The 27,005-nt window shown below is 36.9% G+C and overlaps 1 pseudogene; it reads right to left on the reverse strand.

Moving 5' to 3' along the window:
* Nucleotides 1-717: 717 nt before the first annotated feature.
* Nucleotides 718-26,124, reverse strand: LOC101671710 (annotated as a pseudogene).
* Between the last annotated feature and the right edge of the window lie 881 nt (nucleotides 26,125-27,005).

Genomic DNA, 27,005 nt, shown 5'->3' on the forward strand with positions numbered 1-27,005 from the left:
CAAAGTTTGCAAGACTTATGAAATTCAGGCATACTTGAAAATCACAAAAAGCTTTCATTTCTTGATAGCTAAAGATGAGTGGAAATTCAACTTAACCTAGTATCTAAAAGCAAACAAAGCATATATCTAAATAACACTAATTCTGGTTCTGATTTTAAGTAAGAGCTTGAATATATAGAACTTCAACTCTTAAATTATGGAGCTGGATGTCCCTAGGAAAGTGAATTAGGATTACATTTACATGGAACATTTTATAGTCAAGGTGTAGGAAACCAGTCAGAAAAGAAAAACAAAAATAATTTAAGAAATAATCATGCCTACATACAAACTTTTTCCATTTGGCATGTGACCTCAAATTTGTCTTTTTTACTAGGAAAATAAGATTGTTATATTTGTTACAAGTACTTAGACTGGATGCTTGCTTAAAGACAATACCCCCAAACACAACTGACTGACTGCTTTTTTATTTTAATTTTAATTTATTTATTTTTTGTCTTTTGATATTTCCTTTTAAGACAGAGAATACTTTATTTAAACCCATGAGGTAAATGGACAGCTTGGGTCTGAAATAAAGCATCATATTTTCAAACACAGGTCAGTAATTGTATGTGAAAGTATATACACTGTTATGTACAAATTAATGGATTAGAGCACAGCTTATCAATGCTTTTAAGACAGATTAAACTTCCCTGTAAAAGCAGTACCTTTGTGACATTTTTAACTTTTGTATTCCTCTCCTCCTTCTTTATCCTTTACTTCAACAGAAACCACACCAAACTCCTCATAATCCTTCTCGAGGGCCTCAGAAAATTCTCCTTCCTCCATGCCCTCACCCACATACCAGTGAACAAAGGCATGGTTGGCATGCATCAGGTCAAACTTGTGGTGCAAATGAGCACAGGTCTCACCACTGGCTGTGGTGTTGCTCAACATGCCCAAGCCTCGCCTTACTTTGGCCAGTTCTCCACCAGGTACCACAGTTGGAGGCTCGTGATTGATGCCAACTTTGAAGCTAGTGAGACCCCAGTCCACAAACTGGATTATATGCTTGGTCTTGATGGTGGCAATGGCAGCATGAACATCTTTGGGAACCATGTCACCATGGACCCACAGGGAGCAAGCCATGTCTTTACTATGGCAAGGGGCATGTTTCACCATCTGGTTGGCTGGCTCAAAGCATGCATTGATGATCACTGTTATAGAAGGTACAGATGGCAGGCTTTTGCAGCAGAGATGACAGGAGCATGTATGACCAGAGGGAAGTGGATATGAGGATAGGGTACCAGGTTTGTCTGGAATTCTGTCAGATCAACATTTAAGGCTCCATCAAATCTGAGGGACATGGTGATGGAAGACACAATTTAGCTAACACTGTGGCTAAGGTTTGTGTTATGTTGGATGTTCAATATCGAGGTTTCTACTACAGCTGGCCTCATAGTTTAGCATGAAGGCAAAATCAGGGTGCTCCAGTATGGTTTGGGTAGTGAAGATGGATTTTTAGGACTCAAATATAGCTGTGGAAACCTGGGGGGGGGTACGTTAATGGAGAATTCCAGCTTGGACTTCTTACCAGAAGGTCATTCTATCAGCAGGGAGGTGAACCTAGAACCAATTCCCCCTCCAAAGCTGTGGAAAACCAAGAACCCTGAAGACTTGTGCACTGGTCAGACAGTTTCCAAATTCAGTTCAAGATGAGGTTAATGATCCTCTTGTCAAGGGTGTAATGCCTTTGGTCAGTTATCGGCAGCATCTTCCTTGCCTGTGTTAGACTGTTCAGGGTGGGAATGCTGGCAGTAGGTGCCAGTGCAAACTCCATCAATGATCATGGGTGCTGGGTCTACAAACACCGGGCACATGTTTGTCAACAGCCATCACACTGAAGAAGGTGTTGAAGGAGTCATCTCCTCCCCAATAGTCTTGTCACTTGGCATTGGACCATTGGGCTGGATGCCATGTTCCAGGCAATAGAGCTCCCAGAAGACATTGCCAGTCTGACCAGCCTGGCAACATGGATGAAGATATAGTCAAGCATGGTTGCTGCTTTGTGGCTGCTGATCAGATAGTGGAGAGGAAGGGGTGAGGTTGTTGCTTCTAACAGGGAGACTCTTAGGCAGTTGATGTAAGACAGCCTGCCAAAATATGATTTATTTAAAAATGAAATGTGAAATTTTTATTTTTAAAAAATATGTTCTCTATGTGAAAAGAGTCAATAATCAATACTTTTTGGTAAGGTACTTTCAGTTCTGTGAAACATGAGGTGGTTTTTAAAAATGGTCTCTGCTCTTGAGGAGTTCAAGTTTAGCAACATATAAAAAATGTAAGTAATTAAAGCATATTATCATATTTATTACCTTCTACATATATAGTACAGGGTAATGAGTAGTGAGCTTTATTTGAGACCAGTAAGATTTCAGAGACAGAGCATATATATAAATAAATAAAATATAAATAAATGAAATATAATGAAATCTTCACTAATGAATACAACATGTATAAAAAACATGTATTAGAGCATGGAGAAACAAAGTAATGTGTTCAGAGGCTGTGAATTTGGCATTTTCAGAAATTAAGGAGGGAAGGATTTGGTGGATGGGTATGAGACTGCAAAGCAAGCATATCAGGAGATGAGTAGTAAGTTGTAAAATACTTGGAGTTATTATTATTATTTTTTTCTTCCTTGGGGAAAATAGCTTAGAAAAGTTTTCAGGTCAGCTATTCAAGATAGGATAGTTCACACTACTAGTGTAAAAGAAAATCCACTAGCAGTAATCCAGGTGACAGGGAAAAAACTTAAAAGGTTATTTTCGTAGTTTGAGTGGTAAATTTAATAATACCTAACCTAAGAGAGGGAGTAAAGATGAAGTAAGACAGATTAAAAGCCATTTAAATATGATTTAATGATTAAATTAATACATACATATAGTGAGAATGGGAGAGTCAAATTAACTTCCAGGAATGTGACTTTGGGGAGAAAAAGGATAATAGATTCAATTTGGACATGTTGAATTTGAAGTTCCCATGGAGTGCACAGGTTATGTATGTATATTTAGTAGAAAATCATATAAACATGCTGTGACCTTGGAGAAAAGGACAGGGCCATCATAGTACATTGGTGGGTATTTCATTCAGGTTCCCAAGAGGAAAATTACGAGCACTCAGTAATAACTATAATAATTTGGGGAGGGTATATTTACAAAGAGATGGATTATAAAAGTATGGGCAAGTTAAGGAAACCAAAAGAGTATTGAAGGATACTTACTAACAGCAATAAAACTATTACATTTTCTAAACCTAAACAGATGAGAGAGGGTAAAGGTCACCTAAAGCTGTATGTAAATACATACAAGAATGCAGGTGGCCATGAGAGAAACAGTGTCCGTCTGTTGAGGGATACAGCCAGCTTGAGAGGAGACATCATATGAGGGGAATAAATAAACTGACCTGACTTTCTTCCTTCTCTCTGAACTTATGCTATTGATCCCCATTGGCCAAACTAGGTCAAAGGAAGCCATAGTGCATAGGAGCTCATTGATACAGGATGGAAAGGTTTGCTTCTTAGGGCACAAGCAAAGTGAGAGGGCTAGGAGTTATTCTGGAGGAAGCAGTACAAGTTACCCATCACAGAAACACCAAGGGTTGCCTGCTTCAGGCAGAGTATGCCAAACAAGATGAGAAAAAAAAAAAAAAAAAACACAAAAAACACAAAAAAAGAATGGGCAACATTAGCACGAGACAAGAAAATAAGAGGGAATTGATACAGTGGTTGTTCTAGGATTGCCTGATGATATGCAACTCATGGAAAGCCAAACTTATCATAATATAAAATACAGAGAGATGAAGAAATAAAAAAAAAATGAGGCCAGGAGAGTATATGTTGGATATTGTAGGTGATGATCTTAATAGCAACAGTTTTACTGGAGTGGTGTGAAAGCAGTAATAGTGCAATGGATTAAGGAATAAAAGGAAGTAAGGAAGTTAAAGCAGTAAATGTAGACTCTTTTTTAAAGGTCTGTGAATTAAACAAGAAGGATGGCTAGAGGGGCAGTCAAATGTGAGTTCCTTGAAGAAATGTTCAAAGGAGTAAGATTTATCTAATATTTTAATGCTGTAATTTTAGACTCAGGAATATAAGGATTATACTTTAGGAAGGTAGCAACACCCATATTAAACAAGGCCATTATAACCCTCAGCAGGAAATAAATAACTACAATATGTGTCTTGGTTCCCAAACTATTGTGCTAGAACCTGGACCAGACAGTATGCGAAATATTAATTGAAGGTGTTCTCTACCTGGTTTTCTAGGCCATGTGTTGGCCCTTACTGACCTTGATGTTAAATAGAAATGTATTTATGTAGGGATAGTGTCCTTTGGAGAAAAGAGAATCCCCAGATCTTTTTAAGCACTAAGTTACCACTGAGTGATGATACCATTGAGTGATGAGACAGTATAGTTGTAGAGATTTTAATAGACAGAGCAGGTTTCTATCTTTCTTTTTCAACTCATACAATGTATATACAAAATACCTTTATACCAATGGATATAGTCAGTGTTGAGCAGTGGTTCTCAGTGGAGAGTGGTTTTGCCTCCCTCAGGGAGACATGTGGCAATGTCTGGAGATGCTTGGTTGTCACAACTGGGAATGGAGTATTATCATCTAGTGGGCAAAAGCCACGAATGCTGCTAAGCATCCTATAATGCATAGGACACCCACATCTACAATGAAGATTTATGCAGCCCAAAATGTTAGTAGTGGGGATGCTGAAAAATCCTGGTGTTGGGTTCTGGAGAAGGAGAAGAAAGTGCAAGAGACATGTATCCTGCTCCCACTCAGCGATTCCTCAAAAGGAAGGAGTAGATTTGACAGAATTCCTCATGACATTGTAGGGTTTAGAACTAGAAGAAACTGGGGTTCTGTATTATAAATGAATTTGAGAATATCAACCCACAAATATGTCCTACTACACTGAAAGTAGGATGAGGGAGCAACAAATATGGCCACACAATGAGGCGGTCTGGACACAGGAAGGGTTTCAGATCATCCTCTGATTTACCACTCCACTAGAAGAGAAATGGAAGAGATCCAGAAATTCCCGTAGATCCAGGGAGGCTGAGAGTAAGGGTCTTGTGCTTGTGCTTGCCAGTAGCAAAATACAACATGGAGAATCTCACCAAAAGGTTCCATGAGGTAAGTAGTGGAAATCCATTAGTTGAATGTGTGGGAAGTGGAGAGGACTATGCTCTTATAGGGAGGAACAAACCCAGAGCTTCCTCTCTGCTGGAAATGATCATCCCAGATCTGACAGCTGCATGACACCAAAGACTATTCTGCCATAAACAGTTTATGTCCCATCCTAGCTATATGTCCTTAGGGAGCTGAGTGAACTTCTGGGAGCAAGCAGTTCAGGTCCCAAGTGATTCACAATTAAGATGGCCTTGTGAACACCTTGACATAGAAGTTAAACAGGAAGGTAACTGCTTTAAACAAACCAAAGCCAGAGAGTGAAAATCTCAAGTGGACTCCATAAAGATTTCTGCATGAAGTGGGAGATCAGAATCTTGGGTTTTGTTGAAGTTCAGTTTTAAAACATCTTAATTATATTGACATATTGCTGATATTTCAGCTCCATTACACATTTAAAAATTAATATTGGTTGTTCAACTGCTATAGTCCTCTTATTTAAGAATTGACTCCTCTACCCCATGCCTTTTTTTTAAAAAACAGGAATCAAGATTATCTATGAAAGTATTTTGCATTTAAATTATGCTGATTTTAGAGATTTTTTCTTGTACATATCATAATTTCCTACCACAATAAATTAAGTGATTCAACTGTTTTATGATTATTTCTTGACAGTTGGCTATGATCGAATCTTTGAATTTTTTTATAATACTATAAAACCAGTATTTTATTAAAAGAAAATCATTGGGGCATCTGGGTGTCTCAGTGGGTTATGCCTCTGCCTTCGGTTCAGGTCATGATCTTGGGGTCCTGGGATCGAGACCCGCATATTACTGGGATACAGTTATATGAAAGAATAGGACATAGCTTAATTTTATAGAAAGTTGGTAAATAAATGGAAAGATTTTTTCCCTAAAATCTCTATAAATAAATATTTATGTCTATAGTAGCTATTTTAAAAGATTACAAGAATCTTATAGAAATACTATGGTATTATTTAAATAAATTCAGGAAAGAAACCTAATGGCAAGAAAAAAATTATCTTCCCCTTGCCCAATTTCTTTTCTTATTCCCTTTTAGGAGAGCCTTACTCATATATATGTTTTCTGAATGTGTACAAGTGGCTCCCCTGATCGTCCTTGACAGTAGACGTTTCCACATATCTTTTTCGTCCCACCCTGGTCACGACTACATCACCTTCCAGGGCCCAAGACCCCCCTCTTTGGACTTCTCACCCTGCATACTAAAGCCTTTCCACATTACTGTTTTTCAGTGATGCGTGTCATTGTCAGACTTCTACCACAGAGAGAGTATGGACTGGGAAGATGGAGGGTAAGAGTTTAGGAAATGTGGGATAGATACTGATAAAGTTCTTGTTTCCAGATTGACATGGTAGTTGTAATCTCAAATGGGCACCCCCCCAACCCCGTTTTAGCTCTGCATTGCAAAAAATAAAATATTCTTTAGCTTAATTGTAGAACTTTCCCAGGTTTCAGTCTATTACTTGAGCCAAGGATTTAGGGATTTAGGCTGTTGCTCATTGTTTTGCTTTAAACTACCCAGTGCCATTCGAAGCATCTGCTCACCCTGCAGTCCTTGAATGCCTCCTTCTTAGCATACTGTTCTTATGGCAGTAGCTGTTTCTCAAAGCCTTCATTGAACTCTTTGCTTCAGACTACAGGTAAAAAGTGAATCAGAGATGTGCTATGTCATGCTGGGTGTTGAGATTCTTCTCATAGAACACTAGATGAACTTTGGGTTTGTTTGTTTTCAGCCTTAATTAAGCAAGATGAATAATTCTAAATTCCTTCTTATCTATCAAGATTGTTTAAGGTTAGATCACTGGGGTACAACCCTGGTTCCCCTGTGTATTATGGTAGCCCCTCCAATGTCACCTCTGCAACCTACTCATGGTATCATTTTTCCCCACTAATCAGAATTCTTTATTCCAGAAACCACAAATGGTCTCTGGTGAATTTGAGCTGCCAAACAACTCATTTGGAAAAAAAAAAAAAAAAGACAAATATAATAGGGAAGCTAGAGAAATAGGCCCAGAAAAACTCAGAATACCTAAATGGCTAGAAGCCTAGGTGAGGTCATCTAAAGAAATATATGTGCGTATAGTGCCAAGACAGCCACCACTGGATTCTGGATTCTGCCACTGGCTCTGCTGCCCCTTGACTGTAGAGGCTGCTACCGGCAGCACCTGACTACTTCCCCTAGACAGTCATAATTAATCCTAAATTTGCTGTATTTTCCTGGCATGAGTACCTGACTGATGGAGCATAACTTCCAGGAATCATAGAGAGCAAATGTATAATTTTAAAGTTTCTTTATTGGAAGGTGGTCCTTAAATTTTACCAAGTTAATACTTTTATGGATTTCCCCAAATATAAATAAGGGCAGTGGCCTGGAAATATTCCTGTGCTTTTTCAGATTTATTCTCCATCCTTTTGCATCCTGCTCTGTTCTTTGAAGTGCTGACTTGTGCAGACTCCATCAACTCATCCCCTTATTGTTTGGCTTTAGCTGAGGTAACCAGCCGAAACCTCAGGCAGGAGACCAACTGGAGAGGAGAGAGAAAGAGAGAGAGATAAGGGTATTTATTTCTTGTCTTTCTTCTAGTCTTTCTAGTCTCCGTGGACTGGCTTTATCATTTGACAGAATCCTTAGCTTCTGTAGGAGTCTTTTCCAGTTTTTTCTAGCTTTCTGGATGACTGGGATCCTATAACTGCACTCTTTGATCTGTTAAACCTATGGGTGCTGGTGGCATGAGATCCCTTGTGACTTCCTTATGAACTACTCTGATTTTTGTAAATTGTCCCTTAATTAAATCCTTCTCAAAATATTATCATTTGGATGTGCCATCTGTTTTTGCCTGGGACCCCAAATTATACAGGTATCCTCAAAAATGGCAAGTATCCTCTCTCAAGACATTTCTTCCTATGACCCAGAGCAGAGCTATTCTGTAGGGAACACCATATACCTGCTCTCTGTTTACCCTACTGTGGTCCTTTTCTGCTTTTGGAAAGTAGGTGATTTCAGGACTATTTTACTATAATAGCTGCATGAAAGGACTTAGATGAGGAAATCCCAAAGCAAAGTGATGTAAAATAGAGAAAGCTCAGAAAAAAACAAAAACAAAAATAAAAACAAAAACCCCCCACAAACCATATCATTGGGAAGACAGGAGTGTTTTTACCCTTGAACTCCCAGGAAAGACACAAATTGATCATGCCAAAGTATTACATCATGGTTTTTACTCATAGCACCTTATACTTGAGTATAGATTTTAGATATGGATATACTTGGGTATAGATATTAGAAGATAGGGTGAAGGAAAAGGTACTTAAAAAATAGAATAGTAGCCATCATTTATTATTTAGCATTAAATGAAATAGCACATTGTAAACTGCTTATGTATAGGCTATTATGTTGGAATGAGTCATGTAGCCAGTTAGTGAGTTTAACAGACTGATTGGCATCTATATATAAAATCACCATAGTTTTAAATTTATGGACTGAACAACAGATATTTAGCTTTTAAAGAGATTTGTGATTTTGTGTGTGTGTGTGTGTGTGTGTGTGTGTGTGTGTGTGACTAAATGCCAGAATCTACCTTCTGGTTTGGTTGTTTGGTTGTTAAATGACACTATAATTTTCCTATTTTATGTATTATATTTTATTGTTATAATGGTTTAATGCATGATTCTTTCCAGGTATAACTTACTCTTGTACAAAGGATATTAAGAGTTTAGGCGAAAGGAATAAAAACAAATGGGGGGATTTCAGGCACTAGAACAAGGGGATGGTTGATAAAATATATTTAGAGAAAGAAGTCCTGAGGCACTTTTCATCATGCTGTATATATATAATTCCTTATTTTGCTTTGGCATGTCACCAGAAATAGATTTCTCTATCTGGCATAATCATACCCTTCTAGGGTATGATTTTTGAGAAAAAGAAGATGTTCCCTGTGGAAACAGGTATAGCCCTTTTCCCTTCTATGTCCCTTCTGTATATGTCTCTATACCCTGAAGCCTGCTTACTGTGAGTACCTGTGACTCTCTGCTTCAGTATAGCTGTGGAGGCATGCATTATACACAAGGCTGGTGGAAAGGGCAGGTAACAGCTCCAGCAATGACACAGGGAAACTTAGTGAGGAAATACTTCAGCTTTTCCACCCCTTCCTCCCCCCAACAGTCCTAATAGATTTGCGCTCACTTGCCTAAATTGGTAACTAGCCCATTAACCCACCTTTTCTTGGTTTCATTCTCCTTCCTGTCATACTGTCCCACTCCTCTAGATGTGCTTCCTGGGATCATGTCTCAAATAAAGTCCCCACTGTTGAATCTTTTTCTCAGCAGCTGCTCTGGATTCCAAATAGGCAACAGGTGCCAAAAGGTCATAGGAGAAAACTCTTAGGAAAGGATTCTAGAACTGGTTTAGTTACCAGCCATATGGCAACAAGGACCTTATAAGTTATAAGGTTATAAATATCTCTTATGTTAAGAGTCTCACCTGTGGTGAATTGGAATGGGTTACAGGAAAATGAGATGCTTTAGTTCAGCCAAGACCTGTACCTCTTGGGAAATATGGGGTAATTATACTCATAAAGATATGGTGTTGGTTGGCATATGACAACTGTAATAGGTGCCTGAGATACCAATTTACACCAGTTAGAATGGCCAAAATTAACAACAAGTGTTGGCAAGGTTGTGAAGAAAGGGGAACCCTCTACACTGATGTTGGGAATGCAAGCTGGTACAGCTACTCTGGAAAACAGTATGGAGATTCCTCAAGACATTAAAAATAAGCTACCCTATGACCCAGTGATTGCACTATTAGGCATTTACCTCAAAGATACAGATGTAGTAAAAAGAAGGGCACATGCACGCCAATGTTCATAACAGCAATGTCCACAACAGCCAAACTATAGAAGGAGTCAAGATGCTCTTCAATAGAAGAATGGATAAAGAAGATGTGGTTCATATACACCATGGAATATTACTCAGCCATCAGAAAGGATGAAAACCCACCATTTGCATCAACATTATGCTAAGTGAAATAAGTCAATCAGAAAAAGACAGTTATTGTATTGTTTCACTCATATGTGGAATATAAGAAATAGTGCAGAGGATCATGGAGGAAGAGAGGAAAAACTGAATGGGAAGAAACAAAGAGGGAGATGAACCATAAGTGACTGTTGACTCTGGAAAACAAAAAAAGGTTACAGAAGGGAGGGTTGTGGGGGGATAGGGTAGTGGTGTGATGGGTATTAAGGAGGGCATGTGTTAGGATGAACATTGGGTGTTATATGTAACTGATGAATCATCCAACACTACATCTAAAACTAATGATGTACTATATGCTGGGTAACTGAATATAAATAAATAAATAAATAGGACAGGCCTGAGGCAACCAACTAACAGTTCCGCTTGGTATGATACAAAGACCCTTTCTTCCAACAGTGGAAGAGCAGACTATTAACAGAAGTACAAAGTGAGCTGAATTTTCAGTCCTGGCAAAGCTCTTACACTGATGGTAGGGTCCTGCTGGGAAAGAATGGATACTGAGACATGGGATAAGGATTTCCTGGTTTTCTAGTATATACTTTAGGAAGAGAGGGATTATTTACTAAATGAGTTGCAGAATCTGTATATTATATACAGTAGAAACTAGGAGAACATGCTTGACAATGAATGCTAAAAGGGCTAGGCTGTGGTAGAGGGTGGGGAGTGGAATCTAAGGCAGGAAAAAACAGTTTATTGATATGGTGAATTCTCCTGAGATTCATGATTAAGGTCCTAGCACTTTCTTCAAAGAACTTTTGTGGGAAATATCAAAGAAAGGATTAAAGTGTTAGTAATGTGATTATGTTAGAATGGCTTTAGTGCGTGATTCTAGAGAATCAGCCAGTGTACTGTGTTCTCTTGTAGGGCTCAGAGGGTACACCTTTCTATAAATTGACAGAGAATGTGATAATAAAAGGTAAACCAATATTGTTGAGAAGTAGAGCTATCTTCTGTAGATCAGTCAATGATAGGAATTGGGAATGATTCTAATTTGTACTTGCTGAGACCATGTAGCTGAATTTAACTATCAGAGATTTGGATACAATTCATTAGGGACCAATCAGTCACTTGATGGCAAGTTGATTGTATTACATCCTCTAGGTACTGGGTGGAGGGCAATTCATCCTCTTGGTATTGTATAGTATCTTCAATATGGATTTACTTTTCTGTCTTCAACGCCTTAACCATCACGACTGTCTGAGGATTTGAGATTGCATATAACATTGCCTTCACTTTATGGTGAAAGAGTTAGGACAACAAGCACTTGACTACAGGATTTACTCATCCTATTATAAATTGTTTCCTTCAGAAGCTGCCAGCCAGACAGAACTTTAACCAGATCTCTAAGAAGTTATTCCAAAGTTCTATTCATATTGGTGATAATGGATAATGTTCCTTTACTTATTTCTTTCCTTTCTCTGTCTCACTTCTTCACTCCCCACTCATATCCCCTGGGATCAAATCAGAAATTAAAAAAAAAAAAGGAGATCTTTAATCCAGGACTGGTACAGTTTCTCAGTCCAGAATCTCTCTTAGATCTTCACATAGACATCCTATTGCCTTATGTCACAAGAAGACTGACATCATATGATATGACCTAGGCCTTACATCATTTACAGGCAAAAAGGAGGAAACATTCAGGAAAAAAGAATCAGTGACATCTGTTTACATTTTTCAGTGGGGACAGTGAGAATATGGGTACCCTAGCAGCAAGAAAGTTTGGAAAGTTGGAATTTGAGTAGTTGAGTTTATAAAGTTTTGCAGCCTTTATAATAAAGGCATGGAAGAAAAAGGATAAAAAGGGAAGTTCAGTCAATCAACCCATAGTGTTACTAAATAAATAGGCAAACTCAGAATTTAATAACAAAAATTGACCTAAGTTTGGACTTAATTTTCCCCATTTTCCTGAATAACTAATTAATAGTTTACAGTGTTAAACTCTAAGGACTCCCTAGGATGTTTTAATTATGAAAGCACTTAAATTCACTACATTGGGGCACATTGGTGGCTCAGTGGTTAAGCATCTGACTTAGCTCAAGTTGGAATCTCAGGGTCCTAGGATCAAGCCTTGTGCCAGGCTCCTCCCTCAGCATAAAGTTTGCTTGTCCTGATTCCTTCTGCACCACCCACCCCCATGATCTCTCTTTTTTTCTCTCAAATAAAAAAAAATTCACTACATTTTGTTGCAAAGTTTTTACATGGCCTATTTATTATGTTAAAAAACATATTTATCAATTCCCCACTAATGGTGTTCAGTGAGCACAGCAGACAAAATATCTGTTTTTCTTGAGTTTCTGTCCTATGTATAAACTCATTCAAACTGCCTGGTTACAACAGAGTATCTGATAAGAATTACTTTGTGGGGACATAAAAAATTCATAAAAATTTACAAGAATTTAAAAACTCTAACTCCAAGAATATCTTTTTCTTTTAATACTTAGAAAAACATCAAAATTAACTTTTCTGATTTTTAAGCTTTGTCAAGAATTTCCAAGTGATTTCTAATACTTTACTCATACAAAGGCATCCAGAATCTTTAGCCTCAAGAACTGTAAGTTTTGAAGAGGAATCAAGATGGCAGAGAAGTAGCAGGCTGAGACTACATCAGGTAGCAGGAGATCAGATAGTTAGCTTATCTAAAGATTGCAAACACCTACAAATCCAACGGGAGATCAAAGAGAAGAAGAACAGCAATTCTAGGAACAGAAAATCAACCACTCTCTGAAAGGTAGGACTGGCGGAGAAGTGAATCCAAAGCGATGGGAAGATAGACCCCGGGAGGAGGGGTTGGCTCCTGGCAAGTGACAGAGCAATGGAGAACAAAATCAGGACTTTTAAAAGTCTGCTCCACTGAGGCACATCGCTCCAGAGGCTAAACTGGGATGAAGCCCATGCAGGGTCAGCGTGGCCTCAGGTCCCGCAGGGTCACAGAAGGATCGGGGGTGTCTGAGTGTCACAGAACTTGCAGGTATTAGAATGGGGAAGCAGGCTACAGAGACAGAGCTGAGGAGTGAGCTCTCAGCTTGGGGTTACCTTGAAAGGGTCTCAGGCTCATTAAGCTCGGAGCATGGCCGGAGGCCAGGGAGACAGAAGTAATTGGGCACTATTCTCTGAGGGCACACTGAGGAGTGGGACCCCGAGCTCTTAGCTTCTCTGGGCCAGAGAGTGGGAGGCTGCCATTTTCATTCCTGTCCTCTGGAACTCTATGGAAAGCATTCAGGGAACAAAAGCTCCTGAAAGAAAACCCAAGCTGATTCCTCAGCCCCGCCCCTGATAAGGGCGGTGCAATCCTGCCTAGGGCTAAGACACTTGAGAATCACTACAACAGGTCCCTCCCCCAGAAGATCAACAAGAAATTCAGCCAAGACCAAGTTCACCTACAAAGGAGTGCAGGTTCAATACCAAGGAGAGCAGCAGAATTCCAGAGGAGGAGAAAGCAAAGCAAGGAACTCATGGCTCTTTCCCCATGATTCTTTAGTCTTGCAGTTAATTTAATTTTTTTTTCAATTTTTTTTTCTTCTTCCGCTAAGTTTTTTTTTTAACTTTTACTCTTTTCTTTTTTAACGCTTTTTAACTAGTTTATCTAATTTTTTTTCTTTGTTATATTTTTTCTTTATTTCTTTTCTTTTTTCAATTGTTTCTTTTTTTTTTTTTCCCTGAACCTCTTTTTATCCCCTTTCTCCCCTCCATGATTTGGGATCTCTACTGATTTGGTTAAAGCATATTTTCCTGGGGTCTTTGCCACCCTTTTAGTATTTTACTTGCACCTTCATATACTCTTATCTGGACAAAATGACAAGGAGGAAAAATTCACCACAAAAAAAAAAGAACAAGAAGCAGTACTGAAGGCTAGGGAACTAATCAATACAGACATTGGTAATATGTCAGATATAGAATTCAGAATGACGATTCTCAAGGTTCTAGCCAGGCTTGAAAAAGGCATGGAAGATAATAGAGAAACCCTCTTGGGAGATATAAAAGCCCTTTCTGGAGAAATAAAAGAACTAAAATCTAAACAAGTTGAAATAAAAAAAGCTATTAATGAGGTGCAATTAAAAATGGAGGCTCTCACTGCTAGGATAAATGAGGGAGAAGAAAGAATTAATGATATAGAAACTAAATGGCAGAGAATAAAGAAGCTGAGCAAAAGAGGGACAAACAGCTACTGGACCACAAGGGGAGAATTCAAAAGATAAGTGACACCTTAAGATGAAACTACATTAGAATAATTGGGATTCCAGAAGAAGAAAGATAGGGGAGCAAAAGATATTGGAGAGAATTTCCCTAATATGGCAGAGGGAACAAGCATTAAAATCCAGGAGGTGCAGAGAACCTCCCTCAAAATCAACAAGAATAGGTCCACACCCTGTCACCTAATAGTAAAATTTACATGTTTTAGTGACAAAGAAAAAATCCTGAAAGCAGCCCGAGAAAAAAAGTCTGTAACATACAATGGTAAAAATACTAGATTGGCAGCATACTTATCCACAGAGACCTGGCAGGCCAGAAGGAGCTGGCATGATATATTCAGAGCACTAAATGAGAAAAACATGCAGTCAAGAATACTATATCCAGTTAGATTATCATTGAAAATAGAAGGAGAGATAAAAAGCTTCCAAGACAAACAAAAACTGAATTTGCAAACACCAAACCAGCTCTACAGGAAATATTGAAAGGGGTCCTCTAAGCAAAGAGAGAGCCTAGTAGTAGATCACAAAGGAACAGAGACAATATACAGTAACAGTCACCTTACAGCCAATAGAATGGCACTAAATTCATCTCTCTCAATAGTTACCCTGAATGTTAATGGACTAAATGCCCCAATCAAAAGACACAGGGTATCAGAATGGATAAAAAAAAAAAAAAACCCATCTATATGTTGCCTCCAAGAAACTCATTTTAAGCCCGAAGACACCTCCAGATTTAAAGTGAGGGGTGGAAAACAATTTACCATGGTAATGGACATCAGAAGAAAGCAGGGGTGGGAATTCTTATATAAGATCAATTAGATTTTTAAGCCAAAAACTATAATAAGAGATGAGGAAGGACACCATATCATACTCAAAAGGATCTTTCCAACAAGAAGATCTAACAATTTTAAATATCTATGCCCCTATCGTAGGAGCAGCCAACTATATAAACCAATTAATAACAAAATCAAAAAAACACATCAACAGTAATACAATAATAGTAGGGGACTTTAACACTCCCCTCACTGAAATGGAGAGATCATCCAAGCAAAAGATCAACAAGGAAATCAAGGCCTTAAATGACACACTGGACCAGATGGACATCACAGATATATTCAGAACATTTCATCCCAAAGCAACAGAATACACATTCTTCTCTAGTGCACATGGAACATTCTCCAGAATAGATCACATCCTTGGTCCTAAAGCAGGTCTCAACCAGTATCAAAAGATTGGGATCATTCCCTGCATATTTTCAGACCACAATGCTCTGAAGCTAGAACTCAATCACAAAAGGAAATTTGGAAAGAGCCCAAATACATGGAGACTAAACAGCATCCTCCTAAAGAATGAATGGGTCAACCAGGAAATTAAGAAGAATTGAAAAAAATAATGGAAACAAATGATAATGAAAATACAACAGTTCAAAATCTGTGGGACACAGTAAAGGCAGTCCTGAGAGGAAAATATATAGTGGTACAAGCCTTTCTCAAGAAATAAGAAAGGTCTCAAGTACACAATCTAATCGTACACCTAAAGGACCTGGAGAAAGAACAAGAAAGAAATGGAAAACGCAGTAGGAGAAGAGAAATCATAAGGATCAGAGCTGAAATCAATGAAATAGAAACCAAAAACAAAACAAAACAAAACAAACAAACAAAAAAACCAAAAAAACCCCCAATAGGACAAATCAATGAAACTAGGAGCTGGTTCTTTGAAAGAATGAATAAGATTGATAAACCTCTGGCCAAACCTATCAAAAAGAAAAGATAAAGGACCCAAATAAATAAAATCATGAATGAAATAGGAGAGATCACAACTAACACCAAAGAAATACAAACAATTATAAGAACATACTATGAGCAACTCTACGCAAAGAAATTTGACAATCTGGAAGAAAAGGATGCATTCCTAGAGACTTATAAACTACCACAACTGAACCAGGAAGAAATAGAAAACCTGAACAGACCCATAACCAGTAATGAGATTGAAACAATTATCAAAAATCTCTAAACAAACAAAAGACCAGAGCCAGATGGCTTCCCAGGGGAATTCTACCAAACATTTAAAGAAGAAGTAATTCCTATTCTCCTGAAACTGTTCAAAAAAATAGAAATGGAAGGAAAACTTCCAAACTCATTTTATGAGGCCAGCATCACCTTGATCCCAAAACCAGACAAGAATCCCATCAAAAAAGAGAACTACAGACCAATATCCTTGATGAACAAAGCTTTTCCGCTAAGGTCAGTAACACGGCAGGGATGTCCATTATCACCACTGCTATTCAACATAGTACTAGAAGTCCTAGCCTCAGCAATCAGACAACAACAAAAAAAATTAAAGGCATCCAAATTGGCAAAGAAGTCAAAACTATCACTCTTCGCAGATGATATGATACTATATGTGGAAAACCCAAAAGACTCCATTCCCAAACTGCTAGAACTTGTACAGGAATTCAGCAATGTGTCAGGATATAAAATCAATGCACATTCTAAGTGGTGTAAGGTGGTATCTCAATGTGGTTTTAATTTGAATCTCCCTGATGGCTAGTGATGATGAACAGTTTTTCATGTGTCTGATAGCCATTTGTATGTCTTCATAGGAGAAGTGTCTGTTCATATCTTCTGCCCATTTTTTGATATGATTATCTGTTTTGTGTGTGTTGTGTTTGAGAAGTTCTTTATAGATCCTGAATATCAACCTTTTGTCTGTACTGTTATTTGCAAATATCTTCTCCTGTTCCGTGGGTTGCCTCTTTGTTTTGTTGACTGTTTCCTTTGCTGTGCAGAAGATTTTGATTTTGATAAAGTCCCAAAAGTTCATTTTTGCTTTTGTTTCCTTTGCCTTTGGAGACATATCTTGAAAGAAGTTGCTGTGGCTGATATTGAAGAGGTTACTGCCTGTATTCTCATCTAGGATTCTGATGGATTCCTGTCTCATGTTGAGGTCTTTTATCCATTTTGAGTTTATCTTTGTGTATGCTGTAAGAGAATGGTCAATTTTCATTCTTCTACATATAGCTCTCCAGTTTTCCCAGCACCATTTATTGAAGCGACTATGGAGTATTATGCCTCCATCAGAAAGGATGAGCACCCAACTTTTGTAGCAACATGGATGGGACTGGAAGAGATTATGATGAGTGAAATAAGTCAAGCAGAGAGAGTCAATTATCATATGGTTTCACTTATTTGTGGAGCCTAACAAATAGCATGGAGGACAAGGGGAGGTGGAGAGGAGAAGGGAGTTGAGGGAAATTGGAAGGGGAGGTGAACCATGAGAGACTATGGACTCTGAAAAACAATCTGAGGGTTTTGAGGGGGTGGAGGGTGGGAGTTTGGGGGAACCAGGTGGTGGGTATTGGAGAGGGTACGTATTGCATAGAGCACTGGGTGTGGTGCAAAACAATGAATACTCTTATACTGAAAATAAATTTTAAAAAATTAAAAAAAAATCAATGCACAGAAATCCGTTGCATTGCTCTACACCAACAACAAGACAGAAGAAAGAGAAATTAAGGTGTCAATCCTATTTGCAATTGCACCCAAAACTATAAGATACCTAGGAACAAACCTAACCAATGAGCCTAAGAATCTTTACTCACAAACTATAAAGTACTCATGAAAGAAATTGAGGAAGACACAAAGAAATGGAAAAATGTTCCATGCTCCTGGATTGGAAGAACAAATATTGTGAAAATGTCTATGCTACCTAAGGCAATCTAAACATTTAATGCAATTCCTATCAAAATACCATCCATTTTTTTCAAAAAAATGGAACAAATAATCCTAAAATTTATATGGAACCAGAAAAGACCTCAAATAGCCAAAGGAATATTGAAAAAAAAAAAAAAGTCAAAGCTGGTGGCATCACAATTCCGGACTTCAAGCTTTATTGCAAAGCTGTCATCATCAAAACAGCATGGTACTGGCAAAAAACAGACGCAAAGATCAATGGAACAGAATAGAGAGCCCAGAAATAGACCCTCAGCTCTATGGTCAACTAATCTTCGACAAAGCAGGAAAGAATGTCCAATGGAAAAAAGGCAGCCTTTTCAATAAATGGTGTTGGGAAAATTGGACAGCCACATGCAGAAAAATGAAATTGGACCATTCCCTTATATCACACAGAAGAATAGACTCAAAATGAATGAAGGACCTCAATGTGAGAAAGGAATCCATCAAAATCCTTGAGGAGAATACAGGCAGCAACGTCTCTGACCTCAGCTGCAGCAGCTTCTTCCTAGGAACATCACCAAAGACAAGGGAAGCAAGGAAAAAGATGAACTATTGTGATTTCATCAAGATCAAACGCTTTTGGACAGCAAAGGAAACAATTAACAAAGCCATAAGACAACTGACAGAATGGGAGAAGATATTTGCAAATGACATATCAGATAAAGAGCAGATAAAGGGCAGACATATCAGATAAATGACATATCAGATAAAGGCAGATTAAAATCTATAAAGAACTTATCAAACTGAACACCCAAGGAGCAAATAATCCAATCAAGAAATGGGCAGAGGACATGAACAGACATTTCTGCAAAGAAGACATCCAGATGGCCAACAGACACATGAGAAAGTGTGTCCATATCACTCGGCATCAGGGAAATACAAATCAAAACCACAGTGAGATACCACCTCACACCAGTCAGAATGGCTTTCATTAACAAGTCAGGAAAGGACAGATGCTGGCAAGGATGCAGAGAAAGGGGAACCCTCCTACACTGTTGGTGGGAATGCAAGCTGGTGCAACCACTCTGGAAAACAGCATGGAGGTTCCTCAAAATGTTGAAAATAGAACTACCCTATGACCCAGCAATTGCACTACTGAGTATTTACCCTAAAGATACAAGCATAGTGATCTGAAGGAGCATGTGCACTCAAATGTTTATAGCAGCAATGTCTACAATAGCCAAACTATGGAAAGAACCTAGATGTCCAACAACAGATGAATGGATCAAGAGGATGTGGTATATATACACAATGGAATACTATGCAGCCATCAAAAGAAATGAAATCTTGCCATTTGTGATGACGTGAATGGAACTAGAGTGTATCATGCTTAGCGAAGTAAGTCAGTCAGAGAAAGCTATCATAGGCTCTCCCTGATATGAGGAAGTGGAGATGCAACATGGGTGGTTAAGGCAGTAGGAGAAGAATAAATGAAAGAAGATGGGATTGGGAGGGGGACAAACCATAAGTGACTCTTAATCTCACAAAACAAACTGAGGGTTGCTGGGGGGAGAGGATTGGTAGAGGGGGGCAGGGTTATGGACATTGGGGAGGGTATGTGCTATGGTGAGTGCTGTGAAGTGTATAAATCTGGCGATTCACAGACCTGTACCCCTGGGGATAAAAATATATGTTTAAAAAAAATAAAAAATTTAATAAAAAAAAAAGAAAAGAACTGTAAATTTTGAAGTTTAAAAAAAGCACAGAATATAAAATAATTAAAATAAGATATGCCTATTTTTATTCATAACCTTGAGTTATTGACAATATCCCTTATTTGCAACTGTTTGCTATCACTTGCATCTTTGCTTTGTAGACTTATTCTTTTTATTGAATAGCTTAGATGTCGGCTGACACTAAAACCTGGAGCATTTAAGTTGTTTTTATTTTTATTTATTTATTTTTTTGTGGCAGCAAATGATTTTGTCTCTGCCAATTTTGTCTGTTAGGCTAATGGTCTTACATATTTTTAATTGCTATTTCTATCTGCACTCATATATTTTCACACCTCCTTGAAGTAATATAACAGCACAGTTTTTATCACCACAACTGGTGGACACCTGGGTCATTCTATTCACCATTTAGGGAAATATTCCCAAGCTGCAGCAAAGCCATTTTTATGTATTCACTCATTTTACCCATAGCTTCTCTGAAAACTGTTTCTGTATTTAAAAAAAAAAAATCCTTAGAAAAATGTTTCATTTTTAAATACTTAAAACTTTATAACCAAAATAAGTATAAAATCATGAATAATATATAAATTTTACAGTTTTCTCTATTTTAGTTAGGGCAGTCTTTTCTCTAATTGTATCAATAGAATAGTTTATTTAAAATAAATATTATGAAATAGAGACTAAATTAATTATTTATAAATATTTCTGGAAGTTTACCTTTTTAAAAATTTCATGATATTTAGGTAAAATTGATGTATAAAGTTGTAACATAATTAAAGTGTATGTGTGGTGATTTCATATATATAGACACTGTAAAAAGATTCCCTCATCTAGTTCATTAATATATCTATTGCCCAACATATTTATCTTTCTTTGTTGCTATAGTTGGCAACCAACCACTTTTCTACTATTTCTATGAGTTTTACTTTTTAAATTTTCTTTTTCTTTTCTTTTCTTTTTTTTTTTTTTTTTGAAAGATTCCACACATAAGTGATATGCAGTATTAGTCATTCTCTGTCTGGTTTATTTCACTTAGCATTATGCCCTCAAGGTTGATGCATGTTGCAGTAAATGGCAGGATTTCCTCCTTTCTCATAACTGATTAATATTCCCTTGTTGGCATACCTAGATGTATATCAAAGTTTCTTAATCCATTCATGCAACAGTGGATACTTAGATTATTTTCATGTCTTGACTATTATGAATAATGCTTCAACAAACATGACAGTACAAATATCTCTTCAATACATTGTTTTTATTTGCTTTTAATATATACCCAGTAGTGGAATTATTTGATCATATGGTAACTCTTTTTTTAATTTTTGGAGGAACCGCCCTATTGTTTTCCAGAGTGGCTGAACCAATTTACATTCCCATCAACTACATGTAGTGTATGGAGCACTGGGTGTGGTGCATGAACAATGAATTCTGTTACACTAAAAAGAAATTTAAAAAACCCCAATATATTATAGTTTTATATTCAAAACTTGCTGAGAAAGTAGATCTTAAATGTTTCTAACACAAGAAAATTTTGTAACTACATGTAGTCATGGGTATAAATTAAACTTAGTAGGAATCATTTTCCCATATATACAAGTGTCAAATCATTATGGTTTACATATTATGTTATATGTTAATTATATCTCAATAAAAGTGGGAAAACAAAACAAAACAAAACAAAAAACTCAGTGTTAAAGTTTCCCTTTTCTCCACATATTTGCCAACCCTTGTTATCTCTTGCCTTTCTCATCATGGCCATTCTAATGGGTATGAAGTGATACCTAATGATAGTTTTGATTTACATTTCCCTGATGATTAAAGACATTGAACACCTTTTCATTCAACTGTCAACCATTTGTATGTCTTCTTTGGAAAAATGTCTATTCAGATCCTCTGACACTTTTTAATTGGATTTTATTTTTTGTGTTTAGATTATATGAGTTTTTTCTTTAATAAATATTTTGGATATTAATTTCTTATCAGTTATATGATTTGCAAATATTTTCTCTCATTTAGTAGATTGATTTTTCATTTTGTTGATGGTTTCCTTTGTTATGTAGAAGGTTTTTAGTTTGATTTGGTCTCACTTGTTTATTTTCATTTTTATTGCCTCTGCTTTTGATGTCATATCCCAAAAGTCATTGCCAGGACTGATATCAAGGAGCTTAAGCCCTTGGAGTTTTTTCTTTTAGGATTTTTATGGTTTCAGATCTTAAATTTACATATTTAATATATTTTGAATTGATTTTTTTCTCATAAGTTGCAAAGCTTTATTTAACAATGTCATATTCAATAATTATAATAACATTTAGAATTACATATTCTTTTTTTTGTGTGTGTGTGTGTAATTTTATTTATTTTTTCCAGTGTTCCAAGATTCATTGTTTATGCACCATACCTAGTGCTCCATACAATGTGTGCCTTCCTTAATACCCACCACCAGGCTCACCCAACATCCTACCCCTCCCAAAACCTCAGTTTGTTTCTCAGAGTCCACAGTCTCTCATGGTTTGTATCCCCCTCTGATTTCCACCAACTCACTTTTCCTCTTCATTTCCCAGTGTCCTTCATGTTATTTCTTATGTTCCACAAGTAAGTGAAACCATATGATAATTAACTGTCTCTGCTCAACTTATGTCATTCAGTATAATCTCCTCCATGTTGATACAAAAGTTGGTAATCACCCTTTCTAATGGAGGCATAATACTCCATTGTATAAATGGACCATATCTTCTTTATCCATTTGTCTGTTGAAGGGCACCTTGGCTCTTTCCACAGTTGGTGACTGTGGCCATTGCTGCCATGAACATTGGGCTACAGGTGGCTCTTATTTTCACTACATCTGTACCTTTGGGGTAAATGCCCAGTAGTGCAATCGCAGGGTCATAGGGTAGTTCTATTTTTAGAAATTCTTAAGGAATTTCTCCACGCTGTTTTCTAAAGTACCTTCATCAACTTGCATTCCCACCAACAGTATAAGAGGGTTCTCCTTTCTCCACATGCTCTCCAATACTTGTTTACTGTCTTGTTGATTTTGGCCATTGTAAATGGTGTAAGGTGGTATCTCAATGTGGTTTTGATTTGAATCTCCCTGATGGCTAATGATGATGAACATTTTTTCATGTGTCTGTTAGCCATTAGACACTTGTTTAGAGAAGTGTCTGTTCATGTCTTCTGCCCATTTTTTTTTTTTGACATGATTATTTGTTTTGTGTGTGTTGAGTTTGAGGAGTTCTTTATAGATCTTGGATATTAGCCCTTTGTCTGTGGTGTCATTTGCAAATATCTTCTCCCATTCCATGGCTTACCTCTGAGTTTTGTTGACTGTTTCCTTTGCTGCACAGAAGCTTTTGATCTTGATGAATTTCCAAAAGTTCATTTTGGCTTTTGTTTCCTTTGCCTTTGGAGACATGTCTTGAAAGAAGTTGCTGTGGCTGATATTAAAGAGGTTACTGCCTATGTTCTTCTCTAGGATCTTAATAGATTCCTGCCTCATGTTGAGGTCTTTTATCCATTTCAAGTTTATCCTTGTGTATGGTATAAGAGAATGATCAAATTTCATTTTTTGATACATAGCTGTCCAATTTTCCCAGCACCATTTATTGAAGAGACTGTCTTTTTTTTCACTGTATATTTTTTCATACTTTGTTAAAGATTATTTGACCATAAAGTTGAGGGTCCACATTTGGGATCTCTACTCTGTTCCATTGGTCTATGTGTCTGTTTTTGTGCCAGTTTTATGTTGTCTTAGTGATCACAACTTTGTAGTAAAGCTTGAAATCAGGCAACATGATGCCCCCTCTTTTGTTTTTCTTTTTCAACATTTCCTTAGCAATGTGGGGTCTCTTCTGGTTCCATATGAATTTTAGGTTTGTTCCAGCTCTTTGAAAAGTGCTGGTGGAATTTTAATCAGGATGGCATTGAAAGTATAAATTGCTCTAGGCAGTATAGACATTTTATCATTTGTTCTTCTGATCTATGAGCATCGAATGGTCTTCCATCTTTTTGTGTCTTCTTCAATTTCTTTCAGGAGTCTTATGTAGTTCCTTTACCTCATTGGTTAGGTTTATTTAAAGTTATCTTATGGTTCTTGGTGCTATAGTAAATGGTAACAATTCTCTAATTTCCCTTTCTATATTTTCATTGTTAGTGTACAAGAAAGCAACTGATTTCTGTACATTGAATCTGTATCCTGCCACATTACTGAATTGCTGTATGACTTCTAGTAGTTTGGGGGTGGAGTCTTTTGGGTTATCCATATAAAGAATCATGTCTTCTGCAAAGAGAGAGAGTTTGATTTCTTCTTTGCCAATTTGAATACCTTTTTGTTGTTGTTGTTGTCTGATTGCTGTTGCTAAGTCTTCTAGTACTAAATTGAACAAGAGTGATGAGAGTGGACATCCTTGTCGTGTTCTTGATCTTAAAGGGAAGACTGTCAGATTTCCCCACTGAGAATGATATTCACTGTGGGTTTTTCATAGATAGATTTTATGAAGTTGAGTAATGTTCCCGCTATCCCTATATTTTAAAGTGTTTTAATCAGGAATGGAGCTGTATCTTGTCAAATGCTTTTTCTGCACCAATTGAGAGAACTATGTAGTTCTTCTCTCTTCTAGAATTGATTTGTTCTATCACATTGATTGATTTGTGAACATTGAACCATTCTTGCTCAATGGGATAAATCTGCCTGGTCATGGTGGATATTCTTTTTAATGTACTGTTGGATCCTATTAGCTAGGATCTTGTTGAGAATCATTAGGGATATTGGTTTGAAATTCTCCTTTTTGATGGGGACTTTGCCTGGTTTGGGGATCAGGGTAATGCTGGCTTCATAGAAAAAGTCTGGAAGTTTTCTGTTTCTATTTTTTGAAAAAGTTCAGGAGAATAGGTATTATTTTTTCTTTAAATATTTGGTATAATTCTCCTGGGAATCTGTCAGGTCCTGGCTCTTGTTTTTTGGGAGGCTTTTGATCACTGCTTCAATCTTGTTACTAGATATTGGTCTATTTGGGTTGTCACTTTCTTCCTGATTCAGTTTTGGAAATTTATAGATTTCCAGGAATGCATCCATTTCATCTAAGTTGTTTAGCTTATTGGCATATAACTGTTGAATTGATTTTTATGTATGTTGTAAGGTAGGGATCCAGTTTCATTCTTTTGGATGTGGCCATCCAATTTTCTCAACACGTTTTACTAAAGACACTATTCTTTCCCTATTATATACACTTCTGTGTTGTACATTAATTGACCAAATATGCCTGGATTTATTTCTGGGCTCTATACTCTGTTTCTTTATTTTATATATCTATTTTTATGCTAATGCCATATAGTTTTGATTGCTATAGTTTTGTAGTAGAGTTTGAAATCAGGGAGTGTAAGGTCTCCAGCTTTGTTCTTTCCCAAGATTGCTTTGACTATTTGGGGTCTTTTATGGTTCTAAACAAATTTTATTTTATATTTTAATTTTATTTAAGATTTTAATTAATTAATTAATTAGTTTTTGAGAGAGTTAGACAGATAATGGGAGAGAACACAAGCAGAGGGGGAAAGACAAAGGGAGGAGAAGCAGACTCTATCCTGGGCAGGGATCCCAATGTGGGAGCTTGATCCCAGAATCATGTGATCATGTCCTAAGCTGAAGGCAGATGTTTAACAGCCTGAGCCACCCAGGGGATCCTACATACCAATTAAAAAAAAAATTCTTTTCTATTTCTGTGAATAATACCATTGATAGTGCTTGCACTGAATCTGTAGATTGCCTTGCTTAGTGTGGACATTTTAATGATATCAATTCTTCTAATCCATGAACAAAGAATATCTTTCCATTTACTTATATTTTCTTAAATTTCTTTGATTAATGCCTTATTCTTTTCTCTGTATAGATCCTTCAAGTACTTGGTTAAATTTATTTATATGTATTTTACTATTTTTGATGCAATTGAAATAATTAGGACTATTTTCTCAATTTCTTTTTGATAGTTTGTTATTAGTAGATAGAAATACACTGATTTTTGTGTATCTGCTTTGCATCCTACAACTTTACTGAATTTGTTTATTCTAACAGATTTTGGGTGGATTCTTTAGGATTTTCTCTGTATAAGGTCATATAATCTGCAGACAGTTCTACTTGTATCTTTCTAACTTGTATGATTTTTTTTTTCTTGCCTAATTTCTCTTACTAGGACTTCCAGTACTATAAAAGTGGTGGGAGTGGGAAACCCTCGTTCCGATCCTGCAGGAAAAGCTTTCGGTTTTTCATCATTGAGTGCCATGTTACCTGTGGGCTTGTTATATCTGTTCTTTATTATGTTGAGTTACATTCCCTTTACACTAAACTTGTTGAGAATTTTTTCATGAATGGATATTGGAAATTGTCAAATGTTTTTTCTGTTTTGATTGAGATGGTCATATGTTTGTTACCCTTCATTCTGTTAATGTGCTATACTACATTAATTGAGTTAAAATGTTAAGCCATCCTTGCATCTCTGGAATAAATTCTACATGATTATTTTGTTTGATACTTTTAGTGCATTATTGAATTTTGTTTGCTAATATTTTATCGATGATTTTTTGCATATATGTTGACTAAGGCAATTCACCTGTAATTTTTTTTTTTTTCTAGTGTTCCTGTCTGGCTTTATCAGGGTAATTGATGTTGTTCTCATAAATGAGTTTTGGAGTGTGTGTGTGTATGTGTGTTTGTGTGTGTGTGTGTGTTTCCCTCCTATACTTTGGAATAGTTTTAGAAGGGTTGATATTAATTCTTTAAATGTTGGAATTCACCAGTGAAACCAGACAGTATTAGAATTTTCTTTGTTGGGAGGTTTTTGATTACTGCTTCTATCTCCTTAGTCAATATTGATCTGTTCAGATTTTCTATTTCTTAATGGTTCAGTCTTGGTAGGTTGTATGTATCTAGGAATTTATCCATTTCTAGGTTGTCCAGTTTGTTGGCATAGAACTGTTCATGGTAGTCTCACTATCCTTTGAAATTCTGTAGTATCAGTTGTAAAGTCTTCTCTTTCATTTCATCTCTCTTTTTTTTTTTTTTAAGATTTGATTTATTTTTTTGACAGAGAGAGAGAGCACATGCAGGGGGAGTGACAGGCAGAAGGAGAGGGAGAAGTAGGCTTCCCACTGAGCAGAGGGCCTG

Source organism: Mustela putorius, unplaced genomic scaffold (assembly GCF_011764305.1).
Source record: "Mustela putorius furo isolate JIRA1106 unplaced genomic scaffold, ASM1176430v1.1 tig00003834_pilon_pilon_pilon, whole genome shotgun sequence".
Lineage (NCBI taxonomy): Eukaryota > Metazoa > Chordata > Mammalia > Carnivora > Mustelidae > Mustela > Mustela putorius.